The sequence below is a fragment of the Echinops telfairi genome, unplaced genomic scaffold (genome assembly GCF_000313985.2).
Source record: "Echinops telfairi isolate 266 unplaced genomic scaffold, ASM31398v2 ScPeMD7_655;HRSCAF=1070, whole genome shotgun sequence".
In the NCBI taxonomy this organism is placed as follows: domain Eukaryota; kingdom Metazoa; phylum Chordata; class Mammalia; order Afrosoricida; family Tenrecidae; genus Echinops; species Echinops telfairi.
Window position 1 is genome coordinate 6,468,689 of NW_022104553.1, and position 18,458 is coordinate 6,487,146.

Genomic DNA, 18,458 nt, shown 5'->3' on the forward strand with positions numbered 1-18,458 from the left:
TAATAATTGTACATCAGGATCCACAGAAATACTACATCTTTCATACTCCCAACATATCTGTTATAAATAAAAAATCATGTTAAAAAGTTACAAAGTTTGAAATTATGATGCATGTTCTTAAGCAGGAGGAAAGAGTGAGAAAGATAGGAAGCAATCTTAGGATCAACATTAGAAATAGGGTCCTTCTCTAACAATGGGGGTGAGAGAATCAAATGGAAGGAGCAGGTTCCAGGAAAGAGTTCTTACCGGACTTGCAGAAAACACATGTGCACATGTTCTAGTCTTAAGAATGTCGATAACACAAGCAACAAAGATCTGTTTTCCAAAAGCAATGAATTGTCCTTTTAAATATAGATCATTCAGTTTATGGACCTGTGAGACTAGAAATAAGGAATGAGATCTCTTTCTCAAGTGTTCTCTTAGTGATTCTGAACACAATGTAATTGCTAATAGAAGCTTTGTATAATCATCTATCTAAGAGTTTCCAAAATGTTATAAAACATAGGCACACCTTAATTTCCTGGAGTTAGGATGTATTGAAAATCCTCCATTTTTATGATCCAGCCACATAGTTTCCAACCCTTTAGGCAAATTGCATTTATTTAATTTATTTTTCTGTGTGCTTTTACTAATGGTACATACATGTAAAGAAGTATGTCAAAAGTACTGTTAATAGAGTTCTAATTCATGCATGCATACATAGGTGTATTCTAAACAAACGTGTTATCAGTAGACGGCTATAGAAAACATTTAGAATATACATCTCTAAAGTATATTCTAGCCTAGTTAGGGTCCCTGACAGAGAGAAAGGAAACGTTTGTAGCACTGGGGAATTGTCTTAAAGTCCCATCTAACATAAATCTTCTAGCAAAACTCAAGCGTGCATCTTCCCAAAGCACTAAAGTTTTGCAACAACTTTAGGGAAATATTGTCCTACATAAAACAACAGTTGTTTGATAGATTGGGGCATTTTAAGGAGGGTTGAGAAGATTGCAAAGATGATCCAAAAGAGGGAAGAAACAGGTGGAAGAAAACTATTTAATCGCCATTGATGGGATAGCTAGGATTTCCTTGGCTTTGCGTTTTAAAGTTTTAAGGCAACAGCTATGTCTCTACAAGCTTTTGGCTCAGTGGGAACAAACAGTGCAAAGATTGGTTAACCCCAAGGGCTAAATTTCCCATTAGTCTTTTAAGAAAGATAGAAGCCAATGAAGATGATTTTATGGAATGAATCTTGAATTTACCAATATGAACTACAGATTATCTTGAATTTAACAATATGGACCCCACAAAAAGTTCTAATCAAAACAGTGGATTCCAACTGATCTTGTGGGCTAATTAAGTTCACTCAGAGTCCATCGGTTGGCAACTGAACACTCCCCTGCTGAGGGGTTTTGGGAGGAGACAGGATAATCAGGGTGCAGTGTAGCAATGATGAAACATATAACTTTCCTCTAGTTCTTAAATGCTCCCCCCCTCCCCTATATCATGATCCCAATTCCGCCTTGCAAATCTGGCTAGACCAGAGGATGTACATTGGTACAGATAGCAACTTGAAACACAGGGAATCCAGGATAGGTGACTCTTTCAGGCCTGGAGGGTGAAGGGAATGTGGGGTAGAAGGGTGAAACCAATTACAAGAATCTAAGTATAGCCTCCTCCCTGGGGGATGGACAGCAGAGAAGAGGGCAGAGGGAGACGTCAGACAGTTTAACTTATGACAAAATTATAATAATTTATGAATTATGAAGGGTTCATGAAGGAGGGGATAGGGGGGAGAGAGGGGAAAAATGAGCAAATGATATTAAGGGCTAAAGTAGAGGGCAAATGTTTTGAGATTGATGAGGGCAACATATGTGCTTGACTCAATGGATGCATATATGGACTGTGATAAGAATTGTACGAGCCCGCAATACAATAATTAAAAATAAATAAATAAATTCAAAGCAGACAGATCAACACAGAAGCTTATGGCAACTATTATTTGTAATTTCAAAGGGGTAAACAGTATTTTGGAGGTCAGCAGAGTCACCCACAGTGAACAGGTATCAGCAGAGCTTCCAGCCTAAGAACTATGAGGAGGAATCAGTTGTCTACCTCTGAGGAATTAGCCATAGAAAACCTAAATGGACCTGAAGAAGCAAGATAATGCCAGAAGATAAGCAGTTGGGAATGCACTGAAAATATGACTGAGGAAGAACTGTCTTCTCAAAGGAGTGTTGACCGTGGTGACATAGATGGGGTTGAGCCTGTGAGAGTAAAGCCTTTAGGAAGTTCATTTGTTGATGGGTACGACTCAAACTGAGAATATCAAATGATAATCCTAACTTGGAATGTATGAAGTGGAATCTAGGAACATTGAAAATTGTTTGATAAAAAGAAATGGTATGCCTAAAAATGGACATTCCAGGCATTAATGACCTGCAATGGACTGGTGTGGATCATTTTCAATCATAAAATCATACAGGACTCAAGAAGAATGGGGTTGCATTCTTTGTCAAAAGAGATAATTCAAGATGTGTCTTGAAGTATATTACTGTCTGCAGTAAGATTATATCTATCTGAACTAAAGGAAATCCACTGAATATGACGATTACTCAAATTTATGTATGAACCACCAAAGCTAATGATGAAGGAGCTGAAGAATTCTACCCCCTATTCAGTCTGAAATAGATCAAAAATGCTATCAAGATGCATTGATAATTATTGACAATCGGAATGCACAAATTTAAAACAAAGAGAAAGAAACAGTAGTTGGAAAATAGTGTTAGTGATAGAAATGAAGCTGGAGACTGGAGTTTTACGAGACAAATGACTTGTTTGGAAATACCTTTTTAAAGCAAAACGCTCTATACACTTAGCATTCACTAGAGGGAATACACAGAAATCAAATTGACTACATTTGTGGGAAGAAATGATGGAGAAGTTCAATGTCAGCAACTAACGTAAGACCAAGGTCTGACTGCAGAACGCTCTATTAATGTCTCATATGTAAGTTCAGGTTCAAGTTGAAGAAAATGAAGACAGGTGCACGAGTCAAAATATGATCTTGAGGCTATTCCACTTGAATTCTGAGGACATAGCGAGTACAGATTTGATGCACGGAACACTAATGACAGAAGTCCAGAGGAGCTATGGTTTGATTTCAAGAACATTATACATGAAGAAAGCCCCAGGTCAATAAAAAGACAGGACAAAAATAACCTATCAAAGTGGATGTCAGAGGAGATGCTGACACATGCTCTGAATCACAGAATAACTAAGAAACATGGAAAAAATAAAGTCACAGAGCTGAATAGAAAATTCCAAAGGGCAGCTGCAGAAGACAGAAGTGAACTTTTATCATAAAATGTGCAAGACCTAGAGTTAGAAAGCTAAAAGGGAAGATCATGCTCGGCTCAGCGTATCTTAAACTGAAAGAACTGGAGAAAAATCCAAGCCTTCGGTTGCAATATTGAAAGATTCTATGGGCACAATACTGCATGATGCAGAAATAATCAAATGAAGATGAAAAGCATCTCTGAACCAAAAGGAACTAGTGTACATCCAACCATTTTTAGATGTGTCATATGAACAAGAGCCAATGATACTGAAGGAAGAAGCTCAAGCTGCATTAGGCAAAAACAAAGCAAGATGAATCGATGGAATAGAAATATCAGGAAATGTGGAAAGCAACTATTTGGCCAACTGACTGGAAGAGATCTACATTAGTCAGCGTTCCCAAGAAAGGTGACCCAATAGAATGCTGCAATTATGGAACAATATCAGTAATATCAAATGCAAGTAAATATTGTGCTGAAGATCACCCAAGAACAGTTAAAGTAGTACATTGACTGGTACCTGCCAGAAATTGAGGCCGTATTTAAAAGAGGCTGTGTAGCAAGAGATATTGTTGATATCAGATGGATCTTGGCAAAAAAAAACCAGAGAATTGCAAAAAGATGTTTACTTATGTTTTATGGACTACACCAAGACATCCAGCTGTGTGGACCACAACAAGTTATCGATAGTCTTTAGAATAATGGGAATTCTAGAACACTACAGTGTGTTCATGCAGAAACTACATGTATCAAGAGGCAGTTGTGTGAACAGAATAAGGACATGCTGCCTGATTTAAAGGCAGTAAAGGTGTGCATCATACTTATTCAACCTGTATGCTGAGCAACTCATAAGAGAAAATGTGTTATTTGAAGAACTATATGGCATTAGGACTGGATGCAGGCTTACTAACAACTTGTGATTTGCAGGTGACACAATCTTGCTTTCTGAAAGTGAGGAGGACCTGAAGCACTTGCTGATGAAGATCAATGGCTGCAGCCTTCAGTGTGGATTATAACTCAACGGAAAGAAAAGAAAAATCCTCACAATCGAACCAGTATGTAACAACATAGTAAACGGAGGAAACTTCAAAGTTGTCCAGGATTGTGTGTGTGTGTGTGTGCATGTGTATTGCAAGAATCCACAATAAATTCTCATGAAAGCAGTCGTCAAAAGATCATTACATATTTTATTGGGTAAGTCTGCTGCACAAAATCTCTGTAGAATATTGAAAAGCCTGGATGTTACTTTGAGGACTAAGGTGTGCCTGACTCAAGCCATGGTATTTTCAATCACCTCTTACGTGTATGAAAGTGGAACTTGAGCAAGGAAGAATCAAGAAGACTGGATGCCTTGGATCCTAGAAAAGAATATTGACAGTACCGTGGACTACCAAAAAAACAAAGATATCTGTCTTGGAAAAATTACAGTCAGAATGCTCCTTAGGAGCAAGAATGGCCAGACTTTGTCTCAGATACTTGGGGCGTGTTAACAGAGAAACCAGTCCCTAGAGAAGAACGTCAAGCCTGAGAAAGTAGCAGGGCAGGGAAAAAGAGAAGATGGAATGACACAGTGGCTGTACCAATGGGCTCAAGTATAATACCGATTGTGAGGATGGCGCAAGACTGGACAGTGTTTCATTTTGTGGTACATAGGTATCCTGTGAGTCAGAACTGGCTCGATGGCACCTAAACACAGCAACAACATAATTTTGTAGCAACTCTCTTTATGTTGCTCTATGAGAAGCAATTGCCGCTATATAATTAGTGCTCCATGTTCCCATTAGTTCTAGCATGTCGCCTTCATTCTGCAGCTGGCTTTCCTCAATTAAAACACACATGCAGATTGTCTCTAACTTAACAACATATTCAAGTATGATGAAATCCACTTCCAACCATCAGTGTATCTGAATTGTTACATAGTCCTGGGAGGAAATGACAGAAACATGCATGCAAAAGCTATGGAGAAATGCTGAATTATGTGGATTTCTAGCCATGCATATGGCAGCCCACCTCTTAACCACTACACCACTAAGGCTGGAATGCCTTGCTAAAATCAATAGGCAGATTCATGAAGCAGGGAGATGTTCCCAGGAAATATATAAGAAAAAGAAAAATGACCATATAGACAATGTCCACTAATTTTCTGTCTAGAAACACAACCTCCATTCCCAAAATTAATCCAGGTGATCTAGAACCTTCCACAAATGGAGTTATTTCTGCAACAGACAAAAACCCAAAGGCTTTCAATTTCTTTTCGTCATTGGAGTCAATTTTAATGATTTATATATTTTTATTAAATAAAACATATCTCTAAGTTTATCTATAGTGTTTCCAATTGTGAAGGACAAATAGTGATTTTCCACAACAGTAATAATAAAAGGCAATAATCATATAATATACAAATTTTAAAGAACTGAGTTATAGAAGCACTGAACTATATCTGAGTGATCAAAACGGAGTTCTGTTTTAAATTGGGAGTGATATGCACACATACACATCATTCGTTATCAAAGCAATTCCGACTGTTGGTGTGCTCTTGTGTTTCAAAGCCGAGCTCTTTATCAGCTAATTTTTCAATAGATCAGCAGGCAGTTCTTCAGAGATGGCTCTGAATGGAAAGTACATCTTCAGAGAGTAGGTTTAAATCCTCAAGGAGTTGATTTAAACTCCTAGCCTTCAAGTTAGCAGCCAAGTATGTTAACCATTTGTATCACCCACATTCAATTTATATATGTGTGTGTGGACACATCTTTGTACAATAGTTGCAAATATTAACTCTAAAGCAGGGACACATGGTTTGCCGTTGCATCTCTCAAGAACGCTTGATGCACAGAGAAAAGGTAGTTGGCAGTATCCAATTACAGTGCCTTTGGGAGCTACAGGAGTACTATTCTAAATGAGGCTTTGCATTCTCCAGTCCTTTCTTAGGCAATGCCCAGGCAATTTAGAGTACGTAATAGGGCTCAGCCATTTCTGCTCAGTTTGTAAACTCTCATATACTAGAGCCTCTGTTGGGGTGACTGAGACTATCTCAGAGTAAAATGGAGGTCCGAGAGTCTCCATATTCCATCATTCCGCATTCTCTCCTTCCTTCCACATTTATCCCTCTTTTATCTACTCCCACTCCCTTCTCTTTTTCCTTTCCCAGCTAGCAGCCACCATATGAAGAAATGTTCCATATCATTAGCGATAAGAGAAATACAAATGAAAACAACAATGAGATATCACCAACATTTTGGCACAATTCAATTCAACAGAACAGAACAAACGCTGGAGAGGATGTGGAGAGATCGGAACACTTGTGCATTGCTGGGGGGACTGTAGAATTATATGACTGTTATGGAAAGGAACATGGAACTTCCTATAACAAATGAAAATCCAAGCACCTTATGATCCAGCAATACCTATGCTGGTTATGTGTCCAATTGAAAATATCATAGTAGCAGACATATACACCTATATTTATTGCAACAATCTCCACAAAACTCCAATTATAGAGGAATGAAAAACAAGCTGTAATATATTCATTCTATGGAATTTTATGTATCAATAACAAACAATGATAACTCTCTTAAATATTTCAAGATATGGACAACCTAGTGAAATTATGATTTGCAAAATCAGTCAATCTCACAGAGAAATATTTAATTCCACTACTATTATAAGGAAAAACAAAGAAGAAACATGGTTTATAGACATGGTTAATAGACAAGACTTTGGTGACTAGTATGAGTCATACATCCCTTCACAGAAGCATCTCAAGGAAGAGATGAGCCTGAGACAGCACCGACAAAACACAGAACATTCCTCTAGTTCTTTAGTGCTTCCTCTCCCACCCACTATCATGACCCCAGTTCTACCTTACAAATCTGGCTAGACCGGTGCATGTAAACTAGTACAGATAAGGGCTCTCGACACACAGAATCCAGGATAGATAAACTCCTCAGGAACTGTAATGGGAATAATGATACCATGAGGGTAGGGGGAAGGTCAGGGGAGAAGGGGAAAAAGGGGGAACTGAGCACAATGATCGACATATAACACACACACCCCACATGAGGGGGATGAACAACAGAAACGTGGGTGAAGGGAGACAGTCAGTGGATGGTGTAAGATATGAAACTAATAATGTATCAAGGGGTCACGAGGTGGGGCAGGTGGTGGAGGGAGGGGGAAAGAGGAGCTGATACCAAGGGCTCAAGTTGATAGAAAATGTTTTGGAAATAATGATGGCAACATATGTACAAATGTGCTTGATACAATTGATGTATGGAATGTTATAAGAGCTGTAGGAACCCCCAATGAACTGCTTATTAAAAAAGGGAAAGAGAATAGCATCACAAAAGGTACTTTTAAGGAATTAACAAATTTTAAAATAGGATGGAAACGAAATTTCCTCAGATAAATATTTGAATAACAAATATTAATAGGCAAGGAAATAAAATTTAAGTATGTATCGAAGAAATATCTTGAAAGCCCCAATCCATTTGCAACATCCCTTCTGGATCAAGCCTCCGTTGAACGCCTTCACACCAGTGACTCAGGCATGGGTCATCTTGTCCTCAGACAGAGGGCACCGGGGAGTTGGTTACTGCAGAAAGTTAGGCTAAAATGTAACAGATTGTCCTGTGTTATCCTTTTGGACGATTTAATTTGTTCTACTTTCCATTATTCTGCTTTCTTCGGGGTTGAAGTTTTTCTGTGTTTTATTTTGTTGTCATTTGTGTGCTTTTGTTTATATGAAATCCAGGATAGGTGATCCAACAATACAATAACTACATGACTAGTTCCTTAGGGTTATGGCAGGGAGGTTGGGGATGGGTGGGTAATGGAGATCTGATAACAGTGGGTACAAGAAGGAAGAAAATATTGTAAGATTGATTGTAGTGTTGATTGCACAACTCTTTTGAATAGATTAAGGCCACTGAATTGTATGGCACATGAATTACATGGCAATAAAAATGAAAAAGAATTAAAAATAAAAAGACTGAGTTATAGCCATAATTCTTTGAGTATGTTATCATTTTCTTTTCTTTTTTTGTACTCTATATCTTGGATTTATATTATAAGAGTACTAAATTGATTGATTTCCATTCCTGTCCATTTCCCTCATAATGTTGCAAAATTATTTATAGCTATTTCATATTCTGAATGTGCCCTCGTCTTCTTGTATTGAATATTTACTTCCATACATCTTTCTATTTTGTAAGAATACTATATTGTATTTTTTTACAGGTGTTTTTTTTTTAATAGAAATATGATGGATTTTAAGGAAATAATATTCAAATTGGATGTCTGGTGGTTAATAAGATGTGGTAATGAATATTCTGGGTTGCAAATTTTAACTGAAAATGTATTTTTCTATCACTTTTCTTAAACTCCCTTACTATGTAATCCTGACAATTCATACCTTGTTAAAGTATATTTAATATTAAATACTCAACTGTTTTTCAGGGCTGACTAAAAGTACTCATCTCAATTGAGTTTCACTAGTTTCTTAAGTTTTTATGTTCCTCTCCCACACCTATAGTTCCTGAGCATACCAAGCTACTTACATTTTTAATACCCAAAGATAAATTTTCCTTAAAAAAGTTCACCCACTTGGTGCTCATTTTTCCTTGAATGATTAATGATGATAATTTACATAGAATCTTCTACTGAAAAACACATTTAAGTAACAGAACTGCCAGTACAATCTCCTCATATCCCATTACACTGGAAAGCATTACTTAGATAAAATGCGACTGTTTTAACCAATTGCAAATCATCAAAGTTGCCTTTATGAGGAAGCACAATTGGTAAGAAGAAAATATTTTAATAGATATATACACTGACAATATTAACCTCAACCATAGTGTCAGTATCAAATACTCATTGAAAGTTCTCATTCTAGGGATAGTTTACTGGGTTCAGATGGAAATTCAACTCTATGCTCTTGGGCAAACTAACTTTCCAGATTATATTTTTTCAGAGGGTGATAAGAGGGTTAACAAATATAATGGATATGAGTGTTTATAAGAGTGCCGAGGACACGACAAGCATTCGAAAATAATAATTATTATAATCAATGACTAGGTTTTTAATCTCCCAGAGGATTGTTGCATATGTTTTTCCCAAAAATGATTATATCTTTTTCTTCCTTGTTATTTTATTCTATTTTTAACCCCTAATATAGTACTGATGACATTTAGCCTTTCCATGTAAACGTCTTAATTTTGTGGTTCCCCAGCTATGATACCAGAGATAGGGATTCAGGAATGTAAACCCTCACAACAACTTTATTATATTTCACTTCATGAGCAAGGGTTAGACACTAAATGGTAGTGACACAGTGGAATGAGAATATTGCTTGATCCCTAGAACTTCTAAAATAAAATTAACATGTAAAAGGTAGAATCAGAGGTTTCCTTCCGTGAAGAAGAGGAGAATGCTTATAAAGAAAAAGAGAAGTGGGGGGATGGTGGGAGAGAGGAGATAAAAGGGAGCAGATATCAAGGAGTTCAAGAAGGAAAAAAAAGTTTTAAAACTGGTGTGGTAGCAATTGTACAACACTGTTATGATTGAACTATCGAATGCTACGATATTTGTAAGAGCTCCCAATAAAATGATTTTAAAAAAGAATTAGAGAAGCATTTCAAGAATATGAAGTACACTTAGAATTGTGAGTTTGAAAATCAAATAAGAAGAGCTTTGTGTAGATTAACATGACGAGGTAAAGCATGTTAAGGGCATGCAAACTCAAGGAGTATATGGTGTGCAAGTTAACATATTACATCACCTGAGCACGAAGGGAATAAGATATTGAGAAAAAGGACCTCAAAATGTGTGTGCATGGTGGAGACCTTACACCAGAAAATGAAGATCTTGCCCTCAATGGTAATTACTACCTGGTAATTGAAAGGATGTAAATCTTTATTAGAGAAATGCATCAACTCCCATGATACTTTCTGAGAGACCAAGTTCAAGGTAGCTACTACAGCTTCCTTCAAGTCTTATGGCTAAATTCTATACTGCTACAAGAAATTCAAGAGATGGTCTCATGATTTGAGTTAAGTGCCCTGAAATACATCCCAGCCATTATACCTGTGAGTGTGGTCTTGTTTAGAAATAGCTTTTATTTTGTTGTGTTACCCTCTTTCCCCGAAAGTAAGACATCCCCCCAAAATAAGACCTACTTACTGTTTTGCCTCTCACTGAAATATAAAGCATCCCCCTGAAAATAAGACCTCCCTAAAAACAAGGACCCCCAAAGCTACTGGAACTCTGGACTCTGGACTGTAGCGGCGGGCGCCACCACGCAGCTCACTGTTAGCCACAGCGCAGCCGGAGCAGACAGAAAGTGCGAGGTCTCTTTTATTAAAACAATAAATGTGCACCGTATTCTTCTTCATGGAAAAATAAGACATCCCCTGAAAATAAGACCTAGCGCATCTTTGAGAGCAAATGTTAATATAAGACACTGTCTTATTTTCGGGGAAACAGGGTAGTGAGGTCACAACAGAGTAGTTAGGACTTAAACCTAATCACTTTTTAGTTATAAAAAGAAAAAAAGACAGAGGCACACACAGGGGAAGGCAAATGATCATCTACAATCAAATGGACAGCACCAATGGCCAAGAAGTCCCCAGAAAACAGGAGCGAGGCCGAGGAGGGATCCACATGATGTCAATTTGAACTTTTACATTCCAGATGTGAGAAAACTGGGTTCCCCACTGATAGCACAGCAGCCCAGGTAACTGAGTCTGATGGTGAAGTTAACATGCAAATCCAAGGGACCTTGGGCTGGACTCACCATAGTGACAGGGAGGAAGGCTTAAATCTGGCAGTTCCACGGATGAAAGAATGGCTGCAAACAATTGTGACAGCTGCTACTTCCGGGCTAACTGTTGGTCCATTTCCAGACAAACGAAAATCACCTAGCTCCATTTGTGTTCAGATTCAGATTCTAATATGTTTCAAATATGTTTCAGATTCTAGTATTCTAATTTCTAATATTCAGTTTCCAATCTTCAATATTTGAATATGTTTCAGATTCTAATATCTTCAGATACCCCTGTTACATGGGAGATCAATCTGATGCTCATTAGCACTTTGGGCAAAGAAAAGGCACTGGGAGATAAAAAGCAATGTTTTATGTGATCGAACTATGAAAAGTTATGATATCTGTAAGAGCTCCCAGTAAAATGATTTTTTTAAGGAAAATGCTGCAATTTTTAACATATGTTAATGATTTGACAGGGGAACAAGGTAAAACACTGTACTGAAGTTAAAAAAAAAAAAGGAAAAGTTTGCATTTATTCAAAGGCATGTGTGGGCCTCACAGGGAGCCTTGGCGGAGCACTGGGTAAGTACTCTGTTGCTTACTGAAATCGTTGTTGTTCAAAGCCAGCAGCTGCTTGCGCAGTGAGGCAGAAACATGGCTATCTGCTTCCATAAAGATTCCGTCTTGGTAATCCTAGGAGGTCGTTGTACTCTGTCATATAGGGTCACAATGAGTCCGAATCAATTTGATGACAATGGGTGGCTCTGTTCAGAGTTTCCGTATTAACCTAAATCCACTCTGATGCCCCACTTGTTTACTAATGTAGCTTATAGCTACGGTTCCTTGAGACTTGGAAATAACTCTCTACCAACTCTGATTCCCATTTCGCACACCCGGCAGAGTAGGTAGTTGCTACTCTCTGTGTGCAGTCCTTTCGGTGGGAGGCTGGGGAGAGTGTGAAGTTGCAGGTTTGGGACATGAACTCAGCTTGGATTGTAAGGAAAGTACCCTATTAGCGTATCTCAAAGCTCCTTCCTTCCTGCTTGGCAGGAGGTTTTGCTTGGAATCAGCAGGTGCTTAATGCTGTTAAATTTATGAGTAGTGAAAGCTGTTGGATTTCTTAACATCTGGGTAACATAAATTATCAGGGTTTTGGTTTTTTTTGGACCCAACATAGTTGGAAAGTGATTTTGAATCCATGGAAAGCCATTAAGTAACCTTCCCCTGGAATGTGTTTATTTCTGAACATTTACCTCTGTGAACAGAGGCTATCCTGAGAGGAACTGGTAGAGCGAGCTGAGCAGGCAGGGAAAAACTAACTGACAACTATGTCCCCTGGAGTTCCCTAGGAAGACATGGAGTATCTTTAATTCATTTATTTATATTTTTGAGTTTTGTTTTTCTTGACTAGAATGATCAAGAAACCCAGTGTTGAGCCAAAATATCAATCTGTAATGATTTTCAGAAGTTGTATTTTTTCCTTTTCAGTTGTGTGTGATTTTGTGAGTTATACCACCCCCCTGCCTGCTGTTCTTTCCATTGTCTTTCCTCTTTCATCACAAAAGGTGATTGAGTTAATAATCTGTCAAGAAGAACTTAGTAAATAAAATAAAATAAGAAGAAAAAGGATTGGCCTTTGCTGTAATTGAGGTTATGCACAAAATATCATCCATCCCCATTTCATCTGCTGGTCTTTTAAGGCTAACCTTTGTACTACCAAGACTGCTAAATTCTGGTCTGAATTTATTAACATTTTAAATGCTGCTGATTTGAAATAGTGCTTTCCATGAAAGCTATCTCAGCGTTATTCCCACATTTTAAAGGCAGCATTTAAGTTTGAAGTGCATTGAGACATAATTGTCCTACCACTCCACTCCCTAAAAGAAATCAAAGGAATATGTGATGCTGGTTTTAAGTATTGTTATTTGTCACATTCCCTATATCAACCACCCATTTGTGACTAGATTTAAGTGAATACAACACAAAATGCACTAATGCATGTCCATATTCTGGAGTGGAAAGAACAACGGACCTGCAAGAAGAAGTTTGGAGTTTAAACTCAGTCTTACACTTTTCTGACTCGATGAAGAGTACTTCACCAGCTGAAGTCCCTGCTTTGCTTCTGGAAAGCGGGATTAGCGGTGGGGATTATTGATGATTCCCTGATACCCTTTCCTTGCTGATTAATAGGCATGCAGTCTGGGGACCTGACATCAGGTGAAATGGAGACCAGAGTGAACTAAGAGTTATCCTGTCCATTTTGGCTGGTATTTTTTTCCCCTCTCTGCAATGGGCACGTGACCTCATTCTGGTCACTGGGATACAAGTCTCTGTTTTCTGGGAATTTCTGTGAGTGCCCTTTAAGAAACGAACATAAAGCCCATCCGTCTCTTCCATTGGATGTGAATCTGATGCCTGTTGTCCCAGTCACCATCGATAACCTTGTTACTATGAAGGACAGCAACCTGGTAACAAAGCTGAAATTTCACAGAGATTGACTTCAGGGGATCCAGAGGAAAGGACTTACAGCCTTATTCAAATCCTCCCTGAATACAGTACTGCATTTGGCTTTGAACTTGCAATTATGTGAGCCAATAAAATAATATATTGCCCATGACAAAAGCTTCCTGGAGTTATTTAGAAATAATTGCATTTCTCCATCAGGATGATTTTGAAGGATAAATAAAGAACACCTGTGGAATGACCTTGTTGATAGTAAATGCTTCATTCAAAGTAGTTTTTCCATTCCACTTGTAGCTCCACATGGTCCTCTCAAGAGGCATTGGGAATCGGAAACTGAGATATCCAAATAGATAAATCAGAAAACAGACTCATATACATATATGAGTGATGTACTTGGTTATGAACCAAAAGAGTAGCATTTTGAATCCACTTGGAAGAGTTTTGGGACGAAGGTCTGGCAATCTACTTCTGAAATATTACAGTCGTTGAAAACGTTTTGGAGAGCAGATATACTCTGGAATACATGGAATCTCCATAAGTTGGTTTCAATTGGCTATTGGTTTAAGATATACCGGGGGCTACAAAAGTTTGTGGAAGAATTCCACGACCTTTTAGTTCCAATTTTCAAGGAATAGTTTTAAGTCCCTAAATATAAGTATGTATGTATACACATACATAAATATGCATACATGCATATATGTATATACATACACATATCTGTCCAATAAGCCCAATAAAATGGAAACACCTGAGCTATTGTATATAATACTTGTTGGTCTCATGAAAAATGCAGTCCAAAATATGCTTACGCAATACTCGACCTTATTTATCATTTCATTTCATCCAGATTTTCCATATTGACTACTTGAGCAAATATGCACTTTAAAAGATGTGTGTGTGTGTATGCATGTTCATGTGAGTGTGCAACTTTATGGAACATGTGTTCATGCACACACATATATGGATGTTTGTTTCTAAGTGTATTCAATTACGGGAATATTTTAAGATATTTTTATTAGAGGGAAATGAAACCAATGGCCTTCAGATATGATCTATAATAATGCCTCACAACTGAAGACAGTTTCCTTGGGGGTTTTACTCCTTAGGAAAAAAAGAAGAAGAACAATAATGTGCTGGAGACCCCAAAGGGAAATATATTGTTAATGGAAAAAATTGCCTTCACTCGCTCTTTCTATTTAAGGGAGCTCTTTCTGCCAGGTTATAATGAAAACATAAAGGTCTACTACAAGACTGATCAGGAAGAAGGAGGTGGGGGAAGGAACCGAGAAAACACAACATCGAATCCAGATGTTAGCTTCAGTGGAGCGGCTTTGGTAAATGACAGCTAGCAAACTTCATTTGATGTATTCGTTCTGAGGTTCCTACACTGCAATCAAGTCATATATTATGGCCTTATTTTTCAAAATCAAGATTTTCACATTATTTAATTAAATGTTGATTACCTATATGTAAACCTCAAGTATGAAAACCAGTTCTTAATGACATTTCATATGAAAATTGATCTAGATTTCTTGAAAAAGGAAGGAACAAATAATCTCTAATATGATTATTCAAACAGTAAAAATTACCTACAATTCTGGCTTTTTATTGTCTTATGAAAAAAACACATTTTCTCAACTGATGGAATAAAATAAGGGATAAATCTATGGAAGGGTCAATGTGTAGTTTTATAAATGATGGTTTATCCATTTGAGATAGGAGAGCAATGGGCCTTTAAAAAGAAGAAACAAATTAGTCTCAGCGAGAAAGCCACACAGGCTTAATGCTCAAATAATATAATGCTTAGTGATAAATGTCCAGAGGGCACATATCCTAAAGGAAGAAGTGAATAGCCTTTTAAACCATATATTTTGATCTTTTCACAGCTTTGGGGCATGCGTTTTGAAGAAAACAGTCATAAAAGTTTCTGGAGTTGTACATTCTTTTGTACGGCAACTGCCTTGGGTATTATATAATCTCACCATGAAGGTCCTACAGCGCAATACTTCCCATGACTAATAAGATGTCTTGTGCTGAGCTGAAAACTGCAAAGTCAGGAGTTCCAAACTACCACCCACTCATTGGGGAAAGAACAAGGCTTTCTATTCCCTTAAAGAGTTATAGTCTTGGAAATCCACAGGGGCAGTTCTACCCTGTCCCTTAGGGCGGCAATGAACTGGAATTGACATGATGATCATGAGTTTGTTTGAAATTTGGATGCCTCCATCATGCCCATCTGTGCTTACCCTGACATTGACCACATCATTTGTATTAAACCTAGGTACATTTTTACCCCTTGAGACTACTGTGGGTCTAGTCATAATTTGAAAAGCAATAAATAGCACATTAATGGTATGCTCATGATTTGCAGTCAACATCAAGTTTAAAACATATATGAATTCCTTCAAAACTTTATAAATAAAGTGATACAGTGCTATATAGAGAGATTGTATATACACATACAAGGATACACACTTATAAACTAGTGTATTTCAATGTTGAATATTTCTGTTCCTAAAATTTTTATTGTAAATATATGCCATTTCAGTGCCTGCCACCTGAAGATGACAGTTGTACTATCATTGTTTTCTAGAGCTTTGTTCCCTATGAAGTTATTATAAATTGAACCTATATTTAAGAGTATTACTAATATTCTGTTTAAAAAGTGAAGTTAGAATTGATGGAAATCAGGAAAATTGATTCTATAGATAGATAGATGATAGCTAGATAGATGATAGCTAGCTAGCTAGATAGATTTCCTTAAAATATAACTATTAGTACTTCTGAGGGAGCTCTGGTACCATAGAGGTTTTGAGTACAGGTACTAACTGCAAGGTCACCAGTTCAAAACCACCAACCACTCAATGGGAAAGATCGGACTTTCCACTCCTGTACCAAAATCTTGTAACAGAAATGCCAAGTATGTGGCTTCTATGAATATGCATGTATTTATTTTCTCAAAATCCTGGAGGCTGTATGTTTAAATTGGGATTTTGGCTGGGTCAGTAAGCATGAGCCTTTTTCTCTAAGTTTCTGGTATGTTGTATGTTTCTTCCATTCGTGTTAGCTTTAGAATCTATCCAAACAGTACATGACCTCAACTGATTGTTGGATTATGTTACCTTTTGGTATATAATTCATGCTACCCAAGGCCAATCAATTTAACAGCATGGACCTCCTGGACTGCAACTAGTGCTCTGCTAAAACCAATGAGCACCACTGATTAGCCAAGTTGACACATACATTTAACCATCACAAAATCTTCCTTTCTGTGACCTTTTATCCTATGTTCCATTTGGTACAGTAATAACTGTTCCATGTTGTTTTCTTTTTTCCCCTCGTAAGATAATCCCTGACTTGTTTAATGTAATGTAACATTTTTAGCCTCACTTAGAGCCACATATGCTCCTGTGTCTGACTTTTGGTTAATGACATGCAAAAGGATATATTATGTGCAATGGAAGAAAGTATCCTTAGAAGTAGAAAGTGATTTTAAACAGTTTCCCTTCTTCCTGATGACTTGGCTAAAGTTATGAAATTTGAAGTTTAAGTGGACAACTTGGACCATAAATGGAAGGTTCATGTTCAAGTTAGCGGACACACATGACTCAAGATGTTGGATTGATTGATGTTTTGATTCTCCATCCAGAAGTCTTTTTCTCTGAGAGAAAAGTACACTTCTAGTTTGTTTAAGCTACTAGTGTTTGCTTGTGTGTTGCTTTACATAACCAAACTGGAGTATATGTAATACACAATTATACTGTAGCCATGCTACTCATTGGTCAGAAAATTTTAATGAAAGTCAATTTTGAAGACCAACCACAGTGAATAATTTCATGTGGTCCAGGTTTGAAACATTACAAAAATTATTTTTCACAAAATATTTTTTTCTGGTCAGAGATTATTTTAGCTAATTATCATCATAGATGTTATTGCATAATCCCCTCACCAATTCGACTAGTACTACTTTTGTCATTCTTATTTTTTTAACTCTTTGGTTATAGAATGATAATGAGAATTAAAATATTCCACAATGAGATAACCATCAACATCCAAAGTTTTAAACTGTTTTAAAAAATCACTTTACTGGGGTCTTTTACAGCTTTTATAACATTGCATACATCAAATATATCAAGCATATTTGTTTTGCCACCATCATTTTCTAAACATTTACTTTCTATTTGAGCCCTTGGTATCAGCTGTTTTTGTCCCCTCCCACCCTCATAACTCCTTGATAAATTATAAATTACTATTATTTTCATATCTTATACCAACTACTGTCTCCTTTCCCCCATGATTTGTGTTGTTCTTCCCCGTGGGGGGTGGGAGGGGTATGTGTCGATCAGTTACCCCTTCCTCTCCTCCTCTCCCCACTTTCTCCCTACCATTTAGTATCCCTACTCCCATTTCTGTTCCCAAGGAGTTTTTCTGACCGGGATTTCATGTGTCATGAGCTCTTATCTGTACTAGTGTACATGCTCTGGTCTAGCCAGAACTGAAATGCAGGCCTGAGTTCATGATAGTGGGGGGTGAGGAAGCTTCGGTGCTATACGGCACCCTCATTGACTCATCCATTCCCTGTGACCCTTCTGTGAAGGGATGTCCATTGTCTACAGTTGGGTTTCGGAGTCTCTGCTTCAACCCACCTCATTCTCAACAATATGCTTTTTTCTGGGGTTTTGTTTGTTTGTTTGTTTTGTTTTGGGTCTTCTGGTGCCTATTAGCTGATTCCATTGATGCCTCATGATCACACAGGATGGTGTGCTTCTTCCATGTGGGCTTTGTTGCTTCTCAGCTAGATGGTCGCTTGTTTATCTTCAAGCCTTTAAGACCACAGATGCTGTATCTTTTGATAGCTGGACACCATCAGCTTTCTTCACCACATTTGCTTATGCACCCATTTGTCTTCAGTG